The 20,095-nt window shown below is 42.4% G+C and overlaps 1 protein-coding gene across 1 annotated transcript in view; it reads left to right on the top strand.

The window, feature by feature from the left end:
* Window positions 1-11,654: 11,654 nt before the first annotated feature.
* The window catches only part of CAPN14 (calpain 14), a 46,796-nt gene continuing 38,355 nt past the window's right edge, over window positions 11,655-20,095 (top strand). Inside the window, exon 1 of the mRNA XM_072139984.1 lies at window positions 11,655-11,834. The gene's annotated coding sequence lies outside the window, so the exon portion shown is untranslated. The remainder of the gene's footprint in view (window positions 11,835-20,095) is intronic.

The raw sequence follows: 20,095 nt of genomic DNA, 5'->3' as shown, positions 1-20,095 counted from the left end.
GCACAGAGCACAGCAGTGTGAGGTCTGATTACACATCTCTCCAGGGACAATACATAACACTGGCTGCAGAGAGCACAGAGCACAGCAGTGTGAGGTCTGATTACACATCTCTCCAGGACAGTGCATAACACTGGTTGCAGAGAGCACAGAGCACAGCAGTGTGAGGACACACACCTGGTGAGGAAGCTGCAATCCTGAAAAATAAATCCATATATCACAGTCCTGCTGCTACTAACTACATATACAAAGGTCTGATTACATATCTCTCCAGGAACAGTAACACTAGTTGTAGAGAGGAGAGAGCACAGCAGTGTGAGGACACATGGCTGGTGGGAAAGCTACAAATTTTGGAAAAAAAATCAATATTTCACAGTCCTGCTGCAACTAACAACAGGAGTATAACTAGGAGAGGCAGGGCCCCATAGCAGACATATGCATATTTGTATAGTCACAGAATTATACACTGATATATTTATACACTATCTGATATTATTATTATTATTATTATTATTATTGCATTTATACACTTAAACTGAGCTGACCACAAGGGGGCGGTGCATGGCAGGAATGAGAGACCCCCCCCCCCCAATCGTGTCATTATCCTGCCCCCTGACAGTTCCTGCTGTGGAGGATGTGACCTGTTATACTCTGTATCAGTCTGATCTTGTCCTGTGGGTTGTGATGATTTGACCCAATCACTTGTAATGAACTCCATGTCCTGGTCAGTAGTAACACAATGACACGAAGTCCCAGCTGTGATGTCCCCGAGACTTCCCTGTATGAGCCACCGATCAGATCCTGTCTCACAGGTGACAAGTATTATGTAACCTGCAATCTCCAAAATATGTGACATGTAACACTCCGCTCTCATTCCAAGAGGTTCTGCAGGAGGTGCAGACGGTATAACCTGGGTATATCCTGTATATAATGATATATGTACAGCCGGTATAACCTGGGGATCTCCTGTATATAATGATATATGTACAGCCGGTATAACCTGGGGATCTCCTGTATATAATGATATATGTACAGCCGGTATAACCTGGGGATCTCCTGTATATAATGATATATGTACAGCCGCTATAACCTGGGGATCTCCTGTATATAATGATATATGTACAGCTGGTATAACCTGGGGATCTCCTGTATATAATGATATATGTACAGCCGGTATAACCTGGGGATCTCCTGTATATAATGATATATGTACAGCCGGTATAACCTGGGGATCTCCTGTATATAATGATATATGTACAGCCGGTATAACCTGGGGATCTCCTGTATATAGTGATATATGTACAGCAGGTATAACCTGGGGATCTCCTGTATATAATGATATGTGTACAGCCGGTATAACCTGGGGATCTCCTGTATATAATGATATATGTACAGCCGGTATAACCTGGATATCTCCTATATATAATGATATATGTACAGCTGGTATAACCTGGGTATATCCTGTATATAATGATATATGTACAGCTGGTATAACCTGGGGATCTCCTGTATATAATGATATATGTACAGCCGGTATAACCTGGGGATCTCCTGTATATAATGATATATGTACAGCCGGTATAACCTGGGGATCTCCTGTATATAATGATATATGTACAGCTGGTATAACCTGGGGACCTCCTGTATATAATGATATATGTACAGCCGGTATAACCTGGGGATCTCCTGTATATAATGATATATGTACAGCCGGTATAACCTGGGGATCTCCTGTATATAATGATATATGTACAGCCGGTATAACCTGGGGATCTCCTGTATATAATGATATATGTACAGCCGGTATAACCTGGGGACCTCCTGTATATAATGATATATGTACAGCCGGTATAACCTGGGGATCTCCTGTATATAATGATATATGTACAGCCGGTATAACCTGGGGATCTCCTGTATATAATGATATATGTACAGCTGCTATAACCTGGGGATCTCCTGTATATAATGATATATGTACAGCCGGTATAACCTGGGGATCTCCTGTATATAATGATATATGTACAGCCGGTATAACCTGGGGATCTCCTGTATATAATGATATATGTACAGCCGGTATAACCTGGGGATCTCCTGTATATAATGATATATGTACAGCCGGTATAACCTGGGGATCTCCTGTATATAATGATATATATACAGCCGGTATAACCTGGGGATCTCCTGTATATAATGATATATGTACAGCCGGTATAACCTGGGGATCTCCTGTATATAATGATATATGTACAGCCGCTATAACCTGGGAATCTCCTGTATATAATGATATATGTACAGCCGGTATAACCTGGGGATCTCCTGTATATAATGATATATGTACAGCCGGTATAACCTGGGGATCTCCTGTATATAATGATATATGTACAGCCGCTATAACCTGGGAATCTCCTGTATATAATGATATATGTACAGCCGGTATAACCTGGGGATCTCCTGTATATAATGATATACACTCACCGGTCACTTTATTAGGTACACCTGTCCAACTGCTCGTTAACACTTAATTTCTAATCAGCCAATCACATGGCGGCAGCTCAGTGCATTTAGGGATGTAGACATGGTCAAGACAATCTCCTGCAGTTCTCCCGAGCATCAGTATGGGGAAGAAAGGGGATTTGTGGCCTTTGAACGTGGCATGGTTGTTGGTGCCAGAAGGGCTGGTCTGAGTATTTCAGAAACTGCTGATCTACTGGGATTTTCACGCACAACCATCTCTAGGGTTTACAGAGAATGGTCCGAAAAAGAAAAAACATCCAGTGAGTGGCAGTTCTGTGGGCGGAAATGCCTTGTTGATGCCAGAGGTCAGAGGAGAATGGGCAGACTGGTTCGAGCTGATAGAAATGCAACAGTGACTCAAATCGCCACCCGTTACAACCAAGGTAGGCAGAAGAGCATCTCTGAACGCACAGTACGTCCAACTTTGAGGCAGATGGGCTACAGCAGCAGAAGACCACACCGGGTGCCACTCCTTTCAGCTAAGAACAGGAAACTGAGGCTACAATTTGCACAAGCTCATCGAAATTGGACAGTAGAAGATTGGAAAAACGTTGCCTGGTCTGATGAGTCTCGATTTCTGCTGCGACATTCGGATGGTAGGGTCAGAATTTGGTACAACAACATGAAAGCATGGATCCATCCTGCCTTGTATCAGCGGCTCAGGCTGGTGGTGGTGGTGTCATGGATCCATCCTGCCTTGTATCAGCGGCTCAGGCTGGTGGTGGTGGTGTCATGGATCCATCCTGCCTTGTATCAGCGGCTCAGGCTGGTGGTGGTGGTGTCATGGATCCATCCTGCCTTGTATCAGCGGCTCAGGCTGGTGGTGGTGGTGTCATGGATCCATCCTGCCTTGTATCAGCGGGTCAGGCTGGTGGTGGTGGTGTCATGGATCCATCCTGCCTTGTATCAGCGGGTCAGGCTGGTGGTGGTGGTGTCATGGATCCATCCTGCCTTGTATCAGCGGCTCAGGCTGGTGGTGGTGGTGTCATGGATCCATCCTGCCTTGTATCAGCGGCTCAGGCTGGTGGTGGTGGTGTCATGGATCCATCCTGCCTTGTATCAGCGGGTCAGGCTGGTGGTGCTGGTGTCATGGATCCATCCTGCCTTGTATCAGCGGCTCAGGCTGGTGGTGCTGGTGGTGTCATGGATCCATCCTGCCTTGTATCAGCGGCTCAGGCTGGTGGTGCTGGTGTCATGGATCCATCCTGCCTTGTATCAGCGGCTCAGGCTGGTGCTGGTGGTGTCATGGATCCATCCTGCCTTGTATCAGCGGCTCAGGCTGGTGGTGCTGGTGTCATGGATCCATCCTGCCTTGTATCAGCGGGTCAGGCTGGTGGTGGTGGTGTCATGGATCCATCCTGCCTTGTATCAGCGGCTCAGGCTGGTGGTGGTGGTGTCATGGATCCATCCTGCCTTGTATCAGCGGGTCAGGCTGGTGGTGGTGGTGTCATGGATCCATCCTGCCTTGTATCAGCGGCTCAGGCTGGTGGTGGTGGTGTCATGGATCCATCCTGCCTTGTATCAGCGGCTCAGGCTGGTGGTGGTGGTGTCATGGTGTCTTTGGGCCCCTTGGTACAACGCCACAGCCTACCTGAGTATTGTTGCTGCCCATGTCCATCCCTTTATGAGCACAATGTACCCTGTAACATCTGATGGCTACTTTCAGCAGGATAATGCGCCATGTCATAAAGCTGGAATCATCTCACACTGGTTTCTTGAACATGACAATGAGGTCACTGGACACAAATGGCTCCACAGTCACCAGATCTCAATCCAATAGAGCATCTTTGGGATGTGGTGGAACAGGAGATTCGCATCATGGATGTGCAGCCGACAAATCTGCGGCAACTGTGTGATGCCATCATGTCACTATGGAGCAAAATCTCTGAGGAGCTTCCAGCACCTTGTTGTATCTATGCCACGAAGAATTGAGGCAGTTCTGAAGGCAAAAGGGGGTCCAACCCGTTACTAGCATGGTGTACCTAATAAAGTGGCCGCTGAGTGTATGTACATGTATAAAGAGGAATGGGTGAGGATTAGCATTCGCCCCCCTTCCGCTTGGGTTTGGTTCCTGAGAAAACACCTCATTGCCCCCGGGTGTAGACGGCAGGTGTTACGATTGTTCTGTTTCTCATGAAGTCTCAGAAAAGAATCTTGTTGTGTTTATGATGTTTCTGAGCGGTGGGTGTGACAGGGGATCCTCTCATCAGTATCAGGTGTGGGGGGTCTGACTTATTGAGAAGCGCAGTGACTAAGCATTAGATCTTCTGGGGGGTCTTGTGGACATCTCCTTTATTAATATTGGGACACATTTACTTACCCAATCCCTGCGCGATCCCTGATCCAGAGTGTCCGATGAGGATGAAGTCTGCCTCGATTCACTAAGATCGTGCGCCCGATATCCTGCATGTGTCGCTTCCCCGCTCAGGTCCCTGGAGTTCACCTTCTTCTTCCTGGTGCATGTAAGTGCATTGTCCGTGTATAATGCGCTGTGCGGGGAGTTACTAAGATCCTGCGCCCGATATCCTGCATGTGTCGCTTCCCCGCTCAGGTCCCTGGAGTTCACCTTCTTCTTCCTGGTGCATGTAAGTGCATTGTCCGTGTATAATGCGCTGTGCGGGGAGTTACTAAGATCCTGCGCCCGATATCCTGCATGTGTCGCTTCCCCGCTCAGGTCCCTGGAGTTCACCTTCTTCTTCCTGGTACATGTAAGTGCATTGTCCGTGTATAATGTGCTGTGCGGGGAGTCACTAAGATCGTGCGCCCGATATCCTGCATGTGTCGCTTCCCCGCTCAGGTCCTTGGAGTTCACCTTCTTCTTCCTGGTGCATGTAAGTGCATTGTCCGTGTATAATGCGCTGCGCGGGGAGTCACTAAGATCCTGCGCCCGATATCCTGCATGTGTCGCTTCCCCGCTCAGGTCCCCGGTGTTCACCTTCTTCTTCCTGGTGTATGTAAGTGCATTGTATGCAACATAATTTTTAAGTTAAATCCCGTGGTTTGTCCGAATCAGTCGGATCGTGCAACGGGCCAACCCCCCCCCCCCGACCCCCAATTTGTGTCGCATGAAAGCAACACAGCTGCGCCAAAATATGATTGCGTGCGCCAAAAAACCCTTTTAAATACCTGTCCGTGAGGCCATAAGTACATGAGCCCCATTATAGAGTTAATTATGAAAATGCAGGTAATTTGCAGTTTGGGGGGGGGGGGGGAGAGCAATGGTCGGAGGACAGAGGGCACACAACACATGGGGGCTGCTGACACCTATTTGACAAATATCTTACTTGCAAAATCTCTGAAATTGGTAAATGTCAGTAATTTCTGGGCTCCGCCCCAGACACGCCCATTCAGAATGATCCAAGCTGAAACATTGGGGGTCATTTACTGAGGGCCCGATTCGCGTTTTCCCGACGGGTTACCCGAATATTTCCGATTTGCGCCGATTTCCCCTGAATTGCCCCGGGATTTTGGCCGCACGCGATCGGATTTTGGCGCATCGGCGCTGGCATGCACGCGACAGAAATCGGGGGGTGCGTGGCCGAACGAAAACCCGACAGATTAGTAAAAACCGCCACATTTAAAAAAAAATAAATCTGTCGCGGAGCTTGCACTTACCTTCACTCAGCCCGAGCCGGTGAACTCCAGCGCGTTCCGATGCTTTTCAGCGCAGCAGCGCCACCTGGTGGACGGCGGAGGGACTACCTTAATAAATCCCGGCCGGACCCGAATCCACCGCAGAGAACGCGCCACTGGATCGCGAATGGACCGGGTAAGTAAATCTGCCCCATTGTTGCAAATTGATCATCAACCAGGCTCCACATAAAGAGGACACAAATTTTGGAGTAAATATTTGATAGAAATAGTAATAATCTCAGGGAGGGAGAAAAACCTCTTGCTGCTAGAGAGGAAATGGACTGAGGGAACACCACAAGAAGTCCAGTACCTGCTCCAGTATGAGGTCAGGTTTTCCCACTAGTTCACAGGATGGATCTGGTAGATGCCTTGTAGCAGTGCAGGAAGCAGAGACACACAGGGGCACATGTATCATAATTTCAGCTAGCCAAATTGTCTAATTTTAGCGACTTTTGCGACTTTTAACTCTGTTTTTTTAGAAGTACGCCTTGGTCTGCACCTTGTGCAGTGTGCCTCATGTATCTTAGTTTTCCAGATGTTCCGTGCGACTTTTTGCCATTTTGCGCCATTTTTGCACCAATTTTGGCACAATTCTACACCTGGTCCAGGGCAGGTGCAAAGAAATTTTTTTTTTCATGGACCCGATTTTAACATGCAAATTGGAATTATTTCACATGCTTTAACTGTAACCTGCACAGTAACCCCTTTTGTCAATATTTTTACATTTTTGCATTTTTTTTATTTTTTTTTAAATTGGTTGCTTCTAAGGGTGAGGTCACATGTAGCAGTTTAATTGCGTTTATAATGCATTTTGAAACTTATTACAACAGCTGAGGGGAGGTGATTTGCCTTATTTCATTACTGTTAACATTTGCATTTACAAAACATTGTTAACATTGCGTTTACTATGCGTTTTGTAAATTCAAATGTTAACAGTAATGTAATTAGGAAAATCCACTCTCCTCAGCTGTTGTAATAGATTTCAAAATGCATTAAAAATGCAACATGTTAAATCCCAAATTAACAGTATTGTCCACTCTTGTATATAACCTCCTCACGTGGCTTGTATCCTCTCTTGTATATAACTCCCTCACGTGGCTTGTATCCTCTCTTGTATATAACCCCCTCACGTGGCTTGTGTCCACTCTTGTATATAACCCCCTCACGTGGCTTTTATCCTCTCTTGTATATAACCCCCGCTCTTGGCTTGTATCCTCTCTTGTATATAACCCCCTCACGTGGCTTGTGTCCTCTCCTGCATATAACTCCTCACGTGGCTTGTGTCCACGCTTGTATATAACCCCCTCACGTGGCTTGTGTCCTCTCCTGCATATAACCCCCTCACGTGGCTTGTGTCCTCTCCTGCATATAACCCCCTCACGTGGCTTGTGTCCTCTCCTGCATATAACCCCCTCACGTGGCTTGTGTCCTCTCCTGCATATAACCCCCTCACGTGGCTTGTGTCCTCTCCTGCATATAACCCCCTCACGTGGCTTGTGTCCTCTCCTGCATATAACCCCCTCACGTGGCTTGTGTCCTCTCCTGCATATAACCCCCTCACGTGGCTTGTGTCCTCTCCTGCATATAACCCCCTCACGTGGCTTGTGTCCACTCTTGTATATAACCCCCTCACGTGGCTTGTGTCCACTCTTGTATATAACCCCCTCACGTGGCTTGTGTCCACTCTTGTATATAACCCCCTCACGTGGCTTGTGTCCACTCTTGTATATAACCCCCTCTCGTGGCTTGTATCCTCTCTTGTATATAACCCCCTCACGTGGCTTGTGTCCACTCTTGTATATAACCCCCTCACGTGGCTTGTGTCCTCTCCTGCATATAACCCCTCACGTGGCTTGTGTCCACGCTTGTATATAACCCCCTCACGTGGCTTGTGTCCTCTCCTGCATATAACCCCCTCACGTGGCTTGTGTCCACTCTTGTATATAACCCCCTCACGTGGCTTGTGTCCACTCTTGTATATAACCCCCTCACGTGGCTCGTGTCCACTCTTGTATATAACCCCCTCACGTGGCTTGTGTCCACTCTTGTATATAACCCCCGGCTGCCCGGCACACGCTCTTGGCCAGCAGTAGTACAGGAGACGCTCAGTTACCTTTGCTGTGTGAACACGGTCCAGCCTTCAGCTCTCCAGGTAGGGCCTCTCCTACTGCTTCTGGCCTGCAGACTAAATCAGGCTCTAGCGAGGTCTGTGACCCCCCCCCTTATAACTCCCCCCTGTGACCCGCCCCTGTGCCCCGCCCCTGTGCCCCGCCCCTGTGACCCACCCCTGTGGGCTATACAAAAGCCCAGGACCAAAGCCCGGATGGAGCAGGAGTCCCACTACCAGCCTACCCCTACTCCATAATAAGCAGCCCAGTAGGGACATTACCAATGTGTCTATGCTAGTGAGGCCAACAGGGACCAATCAGACTATTCCTGCTTACTATATGTCTGCATTAACCCTTGGGTTACTGCAGACAAATCCAGGGCTTTTACCATGTGCTTTTTATCTGCCTGTAGGACAGATAGCGGTTCTCCCACCTTCCAGTAATCACTGTAATGGGGCCTGTATGTTCCCCTATGAGGGTATAAGTGGTGCTCATGCCCCGACCTCTGCTCCATTCACTTCTATGGGTCGTCCGGTACAGCCATGACCGGCTCAGCACTACTCTGCTCCATTCATATTCCACTGATACATTTATGGGCCCCCATTGTACCCACTTCTGGGGGTCACCCCTGATGATCAGACCCTCATCCCCTACACCATGGATAAGGGATTTATGTCTTTAGCGAGAAAACCCCAATAACCTTATTCTGACCTCATTAGGCAGCAGATACTATACATCTTCTGGGGTCTTTTCCTGGGTCTGTGACTGCCCCCGTCTGCTGCAGCTCACATTATATAGGAGTCATGACTCCTGCCCCATAGAGACTGGTTTCCTCTTATAGCTCAGGCTCTTATAGATGCCCCAAATACAATGGAAAACTTTAAAGGGAACCTGTCATCAGCAATTGGCTTATTAAACCACTACCAGTATAATGTCAAGCAATGTGACATCATTTTGTTTCTTTCATGGTGACATCATCCAGAAAATCAACTTTGACGTGAGATGTAAAAAAGTTGTATAAAATCAAGGAGTCAAGGATTTTAGCACTAAAGTCAAGGTGGGCGAGCTATGATCGCCTCCTCCTCCGTGCTGGACATCATGTATACGACTTCAGGTGATCTGTTTAGTGATGTCTCAGGATGCAGGACCATCAATTACAGTGTAGGGAGCTTTCTTAGGCAGGGAGAGCTTGACTTCAGTGTTAAAATCTCCGCCTCCTTGACTTTATATAACCAATTTACATTTCACTTCAAAGTAGAATTTTTGGATGATGCCATCAGACAGGGTCATGAAAGAAACATAATCTGCTTAAGACCATACTGGTAGTGTTTATTAGGTCCATTTCTGCTGACTGGTTCCCTTTAAAGGAAATCTACCATCAAAATTCATCATGACAGGGACATTACTCATAGATCCAGGCACCGGGACTGTGGTATCATCTTATATATGTTATCCATATTCTCCTTCCTTCTACAATCAACTTTTATATTTATGCTAATGAGCTGGAAGGGCTTTAGGGGTGTTACCAGAACTTCTCAGTGCTGTAGCTTCGTAGGCTGTTACAATGAGCAGAGCAGGTATCACCCAACCCCCTGCTCCCTCTCTCCCTCCTCCATCTGCCTGCAAAGTGCGGAGGGGCTCTGGAACCTCTGGATATTGTTGGGAGATTTACTTTAAACAGTGAAAACCACAAAACCTAAATCCGATAATAATTTAGAGCTGCTAAATCTCTGTATCAGCAAAAACGGTAAAAAGTGCCCGATCAGGATAATTTGTTTGGTCAGTAACATTGTAAAAGTTGCGTGCGACAATCTAATAAATCGGAAGACAAGGGAGACAACAAAATATTCATCAGGAAGTGACTGATCTGTCACAAAAACACAACAAAGACAAAAAGTGACAACAAAAACTTCAAAAACCCCGGATGATGAATGCGCTATTCGGATGTCAGTCAAGCAATGCAACAGAAAAAACTATGTGAACGCACGCGAAGCCCCGGGGGCTGCTATACAGGAAGGTGTTAATTACAGGTCCTGTGATGAGCTGATTAGTAGGGGGGCACATACTTTTGGTCACTCATTGTCTTAATATGACTCAGTAACCAGATCTTCTGGGCTGAGGAGATGCCATTGCTGGCTCTGGGCTTGTGGATGCTGCCGCCCTCTAGTGGTGATCTGTTATTACTACAACCCTCATAGCTCTGCTACAAGTGTGATCTAGGTTACAAAAACATTGTATAATAATGTCATTAGCGGCAAGTGACTAGAGACGCGTTATATTAGTCATATCCTATAAAGACAATAATTTGCATAACAGAAGAGTAATCTAAATGCTTAGTCCGATTGTACAGATTTTGCAGAACATTGTGTTATTTTGGACAAAGTTTTTAGTTCTTTGTAGACACAGCGCCACCTCTGTTTATAGGTTGTGTCTGGTATTGCAAGCGATTTGGTCACCCAGGTAGTTTTCATGCAGGTCATCTATACTCAGGATAGGTCTTCTCTATGTGATTTGGGGGCGCTGACACCCTGATTCCTCACTTACCAGCTGTCCCAGATCCTATTCTCCATCCAGGGCATAGTGGTCAGTCCTGGGAACTGCACCTGAGCTCCTATTAACAGCTGATTAGTGTGAGGTCCTAGTGTCAGACCTTTAAGACTTACATCTTGAGGATGGATCAGCAGTACGAAATGTGCCCAAGGGCTGCAAAACCAGATACAACCTACAGATGTTGCATTATTAAAATATCCTGATCCTTTTTATTAATCCTGAGCACAAAAGTAGCCCCCCCCCCTCATTAGATATCTCTGAGATCCGCCATTGAATTTTATTTATTGTATCTACATAAATCCCATATTCTATGATGATGAATTTCTGATACATTGCTCCAAATTTTCAGCGAAATCATAGAGAAAAAAAATAAATCATACAATTCTGCTGCCACCACTAGGGGGAGCTCAAGATCTTACTGCATACTGACTACACACTGAGCACTCTGTGCGCTCCCCCTAGTGGCAGCTTTTGAGAATCATAGAGAAAAAAAATAAATCATACAATTCTGCTGCCACCACTAGGGGGAGCTCAAGATCTTACTGCATACTGACTACACACTGAGCACTCCGTGCGCTCCCCCTAGTGGCAGCTTTTGAGAATTGTCCATTTTTTCTCATATCTCTGCCTCTGTTGGGGATTTGGAGCTTTATGTAAGGAAAACTGAATAATTATAAGACTTGATGATCACCCAGCTTTCCTAAGCTCCAGAATGTCAGATATGTCTTTCCCGGTAGTAGCATAAGTGACATGTGACATGTATGCTGTCAGCTTATGAATGCTACAAGCTGCTCACACTTCTGGTATGTAGAAGGAAAGTGATCCGGCGAGGACTGAGTGTCCCACAGGTTGTTGCATGCTACAGAACAGGGCGGCCTGTGAGCACCAGGTGCTACACTGACAGGCAGCAGAGGTGGAGCCTCCACGCGTCACGGGCATCTTATAAGCCGAGATCCAGGAACTACACAGCAATTTACTGCAAGAGACACAAGGAAATAGCTGAGACGAGACAAGAGCGAATCCAAACAACAGGTGAGAGCAGAGATCCGCTGGACCAGAACCGGAGATTTATTATATGAAATTTTTTTTATTATTATTTTCACATTTAAAGCGACATCCACTATCCAGCCAGTTACAAAAACTATTATTTTTATTATTATTATTTTATTTATTATTGTATTATTATTTTTTTTTTTTTTATTATTGTTTATTATTATTATTATTATTATTATTATTATGTTATTTTTATTTAGTTCATTTTTGGGCTCTTCAATTTTGGCCGCTTATGCTAATGGCTTGGCCATATTTTACTTACCGAGTAGGTTATTTATATTATATTTCTTTTTTTGTTACTAGATTTTGTTTATAATTATATAAAGTTTATTATATACATTATTTAGCTATCATATATTCTTATCCTGCATTCATTCTACTTTTTACTTCCCAGTTATCATAATTTTCCACTTAGTGGTTTTTATTTTATTGACTATTTTTTATTTGAAATAGTTCACATTTATTTGCTATTATTATTATTTATGTTATTTTTACCTTTTATTTTAATTCTTAATCCTAGTATTTTTGCTACTGAGTTACCCAGTGATGTTCCGTTTCATTCAGTTTTCTTATCAACTTTTCTGATTGGGTCTGAGATTTGTTTACTCTTTGTTTCTGAGATTTGTTTATTTGTTTACTTTTGTCTTCTATGTTCTTCTCTTGATACATTGTATATTCTTGTATACATTGTATACTGTATGTTGCTTCTCGTGTTCAGTCTATGAAGCACAGGCCCTACGTCGGCCATACGTCCAGGACAACCCCTAGACCCAGACTCCCCATGTCATAGTCATGTATGATGCTAGGAGTCTGTGTTGTCCCACCCATGTCTATCCATAGGGGGCGCACATGTAGCGGCTGCTCCAGTTGTCATGGTTCTGACCCACATTGTAGTGGGGGACCTTATTACTGATTATACTCATGACTCTGGTTGGAAAGTTGCAGGAAATCGTCCATGCTGTGTATTCAGGAAGATATTTGCAAATTGGAAACCATCAGCAAGCAGATGTCAAGGATATATAGCTTTATCTATGGCTCCTGTGAATCCCATTAGCAGCTTCATTTATTGTAGAGTGTTGGTATTGTGGGGCCCCACACTGATATTTTACACTGGTGATAGCGGTATTATATATAGTATTATTGTTGTATATAGAGATATTACAGCCCTGACCCCTAGGATGTAGACTGCAGCGGATATTAAGATGTTAATGGGCCAGCTAGATCCACAGCTACCTAAAAACATGATACCATGTATAAGAATTACACATCCAGGTCCATCAACAGCACCCTGCTGGTGGTTTCCATGTAGAAAATGAACTTGTTCATATACTGACCAGACCTTGTATTAAGGAGTGAACAGGTTAAGGTCAAAGCTATGTATAAAGATGATACTATGTATTAGGAGAGCTAAATAGTAACTTTTTATATAAACAGATCTGCCAACAGCAACTTTCTGATGGTTTCCATGTGAAATTGATGTTTAACACAATGACATAAAATACAAGCTTAGACTTTGGTCCCAATGATCCACTAAAACCTTAAATCCAGGGTGGATCAATGGATAGAAAACTTTGATTTCAAATGGAAACCATCAGAAAGTTGTTCCCCTAATACATCCTAACACGTCTCTACATATCTGGGGTCCAAATGATCCACCATGTAATAGGAGGACTGCTAAATAGTGACAATATAAAAACAGATCTCCCAGCAGCAACTTTCTGATGGTTTCCATGTGAAAGCAAAGTTTTCTATATAATGACCCAACTTTCTATTAAGGTCTTGGTCAACCCGTTAGACCCACAGCTAATTAGAAACATGTTAATATGAAAAAGAGGGCAATATAGTGATATATTACAAAAGCAAATCCGTGAAAAGCATCTTGTTGATGGTCTCCATGGACGGATTGAAGTTTTTTCTATACAACAATCTAGCCTTGCATTTAAGGTGCTGGAGGACGAGTTAGACCCACATCTACGGAGAAACATGTTAATATGTACAAAAACAGTTCTGCCAGAAGCATCTTACTGATGGTTTCCACGCAGAAATGGAAGTTTTTTTTATACAACGTCCTCACCTTGTATCCAGGTGAGCAGGTTAGACCCACAAGATGTTGCTATGTAGTTTTGGATCGGCTAAACAGTGACATATTATATGAACACATCTGGTAACAGCAACTTTCTGATGGTTTCCATGTGAAATTAAAGTTTCCTATACAATTAGCTAACCTGGAATTAAGGTATTTGTGGGTATAAACTGGTCCATTGATACATCGAAAGATGTATTTATGTATTAGAAACACTAAATAGTGACACGTTACAAGAACAGCTCTGCCAACAGCAACTTTCTGATTGTTTCCATCTGAAATTAAAGTTTCCTATACAATTAGCTAACCTAGAATTAAGGTATTTGTGGGTATAAACTGGTCCATTAATACTTAAAAAGATGTTGTTTATGTATTAGAAACGCTAAATAGTGACGTGTTACAAGAACAGCTCTGCCAACAGCAACTTTCTGATGGTTTCCATATGAAATTGAAGTTTTCTATAGAATGACCCAACTTGGAACCTGTTAGAGCCACAGCTACTTAGAAAGATGATACTTTGTATAAGGAGCACTACACAGTGATGTGTTATAGGAAGAGCTCTGCTACAGCTACCTGCTGATGGTTTCCATGTGGAAACTGAAAAATGGTTGTAAAGTTGTATTAAAGGATTAATGATAATAATTAGATTATTAGTCATGTCCCAGCAGTTACCATTTATCTGAAATATTGTTCTCTATGGCCCCTCCTGCTGGCCATTATGTGGTACTGCACACAGATACATAAAGTATATTTAGTGGTTTGATGACGCTGAGTAGAACAAAAAGTTGTTTTATTATTCAATGACAATATTTTCTGCTTACAAAATACACAATTTATAAGACAAGATCACAAGCCTCATGGACTGAAAAATTTGGGAGAGGCGGCTATTTAGTCAGCAGGCACAACCTATGACTTTCCTGTGAGGTGGCATCAGAATAACTCGGCACGTGAAGGTCATGTGATTCTGTGCCGAAATTAGAAAAATGTCATTATATTATAGTTATTTATAGATAAAACTAAACCCACATTACTAATATATGACTGATAATATGTGCCCGGAGAAGAAGGAAACAACCCCCAACCTAGTGTACGGTATTATTACTGTACATAGAGGGCAGTATTATAGTAGTTATATCCCTGTACATAGGGGGCAGTATTATAGTAGTTATATTCCTGTACATAGGGGGCAGTATTATAGTAGTTATATTCCTGTACATAGGGGGCAGTATTATAGTAGTTATATCCCTGTACATAGGGGGCAGTATTATAGTAGTTATATTCTTGTACATAGGGGGCAGTATTATAGTAGTTATATTCTTGTACATAGGGGGCAGTATTATAGTAGTTATATCCCTGTACATAGGGGGCAGTATTATAGTAGTTATATCCCTGTACATAGGGGGCAGTATTATAGTAGTTATATCCCTGTACATAGGGGGCAGTATTATAGTAGTTATATCCCTGTACATAGGGGGGCAGTATTATAGTAGTTATATTCCTGTACATAGGGGGCAGTATTATAGTAGTTATATCCCTGTACATAGGGGGCAGTATTATAGTAGTTATATTCTTGTACATAGGGGACAGTATTATAGTAGTTATATTCTTGTACATAGGGGGCAGTATTATAGTAGTTATATTCCTGTACATATGGGGCAGTATTATAGTAGTTATATTCTTGTACATAGGGGGCAGTATTATAGTAGTTATATTCTTGTACATAGGGGGCAGTATTATAGTAGTTATATTCTTGTACATAGGGGGCAGTATTATAGTAGTTATATTACTGTACATAGAGGCAGTATTATAGTAGTTATATTCTTGTACATAGGGGGCAGTATTATAGTAGTTATATTACTGTACATAGAGGCAGTATTATAGTACCCTGTTTCCCCGAAAATAAGACAGTGTCTTATATAAATTTTTGCTCCTAAAGAGGCACTAGGTCTTATTTTCAGGGGATGTCTTATTTTTCCATGAACAAGAATTTACATTTATCGTTGAACAAAAGATCAACTTCTCTAACATCCTTATCACTATGGTGCGGGGGAGCTGCTGCAATGACGGCTGCTAGGTCTTATTTTCAGGGGAGGCCTTATATTTCTATTTCTGAACAAAATTGTACTAGGTCTTATTTTCGGGGGATGTCTTATTTTAGGGGAAACAGGGTAGTTATATTCTTGTACATAGGGGGCAGTATTATAGTAGTTATATTCATGTACATAGGGAGCAGTATTATAGTAGTTATATTCCTGTACATAGGGGGCAGTATTATAGTAGTTATATTCTTGTACATAGGGGGCAGTATTATAGTAGTTATATTCTTGTACATAGGGGGCAGTATTATAGTAGTTATATTCCTGTACATAGGGAGCAGTATTATAGTAGTTATATTCCTGTACATAGGGGGCAGTATTATAGTAGTTATATTCTTGTACATAGGGAGCAGTATTATAGTAGTTATATTCCTGTACATAGGGAGCAGTATTATACTAGTTATATTCCTGTACATAGAGGCAGTATTATAGTAGTTATATTCTTGTACATAGGGGGCAGTATTATAGTAGTTATATTCCTGTACATAGGGGGCAGTATTATAGTAGTTATATTCTTGTACATAGGGGGCAGTATTATAGTAGTTATATTCCTGTACATAGGGGGCAGTATTATAGTAGTTATATTCCTGTACATAGGGGCAGTATTATAGTAGTTATATTCTTGTACATAGGGGGAAATATTATAGTAGTTATATACTTGTACATAGGGGGCAGTATTATAGTAGTTATATTCTTGTACATAGGGGGCAGTATTATAGTAGTTATATTCTTGTACATAGGGGCAGTATTATAGTAGTTATATTCCTGTACATAGGGGGCAGTATTATAGTAGTTATATTCCTGTACATAGGGGGCAGTATTATAGTAGTTATATTCCTGTACGTAGGGGGCAGTATTATAGTAGTTATATTCCTGTACATAGGGGGCAGTATTATAGTAGTTATATTCCTGTACATAGGGGGCAGTATTATAGTAGTTATATTCCTGTACATAGGGGGCAGTATTATAGTAGTTATATTCTTGTACATAGGGGGCAGTATTATAGTAGTTATATTCTTGTACATAGGAGGCAGTATTATAGTAGTTATATTCTTGTACATAGGGGGCAGTATTATAGTAGTTATATTCTTGTACATAGGGGGCAGTATTATAGTAGTTATATTCTTGTACATAGGGGGCAGTATTATAGTAGTTATATTCTTGTACATAGGGGGCAGTATTATAGTAGTTATATTCTTGTACATAGGGGGCAGTATTATAGTAGTTATATTCTTGTACATAGGGGGCAGTATTATAGTAGTTATATTCTTATACATAGGGGACAGTATTATAGTAGTTATATTCTTTTACATAGGGGGCAGTATTATAGTAGTTATATTCTTGTACATAGGGGGCAGTATTATAGTAGTTATATTCCTGTACATAGGGGGCAGTATTATAGTAGTTATATTCTTGTACATAGGGGGCAGTATTATAGTAGTTATATTCTTATACATAGGGGACAGTATTATAGTAGTTATATTCTTGTACATAGGGGGCAGTATTATAGTAGTTATATTCTTGTACATAGGGGGCAGTATTATAGTAGTTATATTCTTGTACATAGGGAGCAGTATTATAGTAGTTATATTCTTGTACATAGGGAGCAGTATTATAGTAGTTATATTCCTGTACATAGGGGCAGTATTATAGTAGTTATATTCTTGTAAATGGGGGGCAGTATTATAGTAGTTATATTCCTGTACATAGGGGCAGTATTATAGTAGTTATATTCTTGTACATAGGGAGCAGTATTATAGTAGTTATATTCCTGTACATAGGGGGCAGTATTATAGTAGTTATATTCTTGTACATAGGGGCAGTATTATAGTAGTTATATTCTTGTACATAGGGGCAGTATTATAGTAGTTATATTCTTGTACATAGGGAGCAGTATTATAGTAGTTATATTCTTGTACATAGGGGGCAGTATTATAGTAGTTATATTGTTGTACATAGGGGGCAGTATTATAGTAGTTATATTCCTGTACATAGGGGGCAGTATTATAGTAGTTATATTCCTGTACATAGGGGGCAGTAGTATAGTAGTTATATTCCTGTACATAGGGGGCAGCATTATGGTAGTTATATTCCTGTACATAGGGGGCAGTATTATAGTAGTTATATTCCTGTACATAGGGGCAGTATTATAGTAGTTATATTCTTGTACATAGGGAGCAGTATTATAGTAGTTATATTGTTGTACATAGGGGGCAGTATTATAGTAGTTATATTCCTGTACATAGGGGGCAGTATTATAGTAGTTATATTCTTGTACATGGGGGGCAGTATTATAGTAGTTATATTCCTGTACATAGGGGGCAGTATTATAGTAGTTATATTCCTGTACATAGGGGGCAGTATTATAGTAGTTATATTCCTGTACATAGGGGGCAGTATTATAGTAGTTATATTCTGGTTCATAGGGGGCAGTATTATAGTAGTTATATTCTTGTACATGGGGGGCAGTATTATAGTAGTTATATTCCTGTACATAGGGGGCAGTATTATAGTAGTTATATTCCTGTACATAGGGGGCAGTATTATAGTAGTTATATTCCTGTACATAGGGGGCAGTATTATAGCAGTTATATTCTTGTACATAGGGGGCAGTATTATAGTAGTTATATTCCTGTACATAGGGGGCAGTATTATAGTAGTTATATTCCTGTACATAGGGGGCAGTATTATAGTAGTTATATTCCTGTACATAGGGGGCAGTATTATAGTAGTTATATTCTGGTTCATAGGGGGCAGTATTATAGTAGTTATATTCTGGTACACAGGAGCAGTATATTCTTGTATATATGGGGCAGTTGGGTATTGACAGCTGAACCTGTTGGGAGTTGTAGTTTTACAATAGGTAGGTAGCTCCAGATGGCAGAGCACTGATGCATAGTATGGGTGTGATGTAACAATGCTGTACGGTATTATATCTACTGCATTGGGCTTATGTTAGATCATGTTATTCCTGTTAGTCATTGGGTAATGTACACATAGTACGGGTCATGCTGTATCTGTGTATCTGTGTGCGGTATATACTGTATGTGCGGTATATACTGTATGTGCGGTATGTGCCCTCATTGACCTCGGGTGACACACAATTACTCACTTGTTTGTTAGACTTACTTTCTGCTGGATTAGTTGGTGACGTCACCCTTCGAGGTTTGTGTATTTTGGGTAAGACTCTTGTGCCACCTCGTGTGACTGCCAGGGCACCGCTGATCCTCCTGGTACACGTGATAGAACTGGCAGGACTGACTCATCCCACATAACATCCATTCCTGCTCTTCAGGATCACTTACAGCTGATCCTTCACTTTCATCCCCCCAGGGTCCTTGATACCTCTCAGATTTTGGTCCCTGGGTTCCCCTGCGCAGATCCTTCTGTCTCTCTCACAGCAAGAAGTCACAGCATGGTCTCCAATCGGCCAATCAGCTGCCTTTCAGGCTTGGGAACTCCCACAATGTCCTCTATAATTTGGGTTTATTACTGTATATTTGTAGTGTTTTATAAGGTTCATTATTCACATAATGCGGAGGTTTATGGATTTCCTTGTGACATATTTACAGCAGTGTATAAATTGTATTAATTTTCTTTAATATAATTATGTACAGACCTCATATACAGTAATAAGTGCAATATGGATCAGGGACATTGTAAGTGCAGACAAGCACAAGGACAACTGCACCGGGACCTATGGTAGCCGGGGAATAATAGTCAGTGTCACTCCTAGCTTTTATGTATGGCCCATGGGTACAGCACAGTACTACTCCTCCTATCCTGTATATATGGGCACAGCACAGTACTACTACTCCTATCCTGTATATATGAGCACAGCACAGTACTACTCCTCCTATCCTGTATATATGGGCACAGCACAGTACTACTACTCCTATCCTGTGTATGTGGGCACAGCACAGCACTACTACTCCTATCCTGTATATATGGGCACAGCACAGTACTACTACTCCTATCCTGTATATATGGACACAGCACAGTATTACTACTCCTATCCTGTATATATGGACACAGCACAGTACTACTCCTCCTATCCTGTA

This window comes from Engystomops pustulosus, chromosome 3, assembly GCF_040894005.1.
Source record: "Engystomops pustulosus chromosome 3, aEngPut4.maternal, whole genome shotgun sequence".
Lineage (NCBI taxonomy): Eukaryota > Metazoa > Chordata > Amphibia > Anura > Leptodactylidae > Engystomops > Engystomops pustulosus.
Note: the sequence above shows the minus strand (reverse complement) of the source record. Positions and strands in the feature narration are given on the sequence as shown.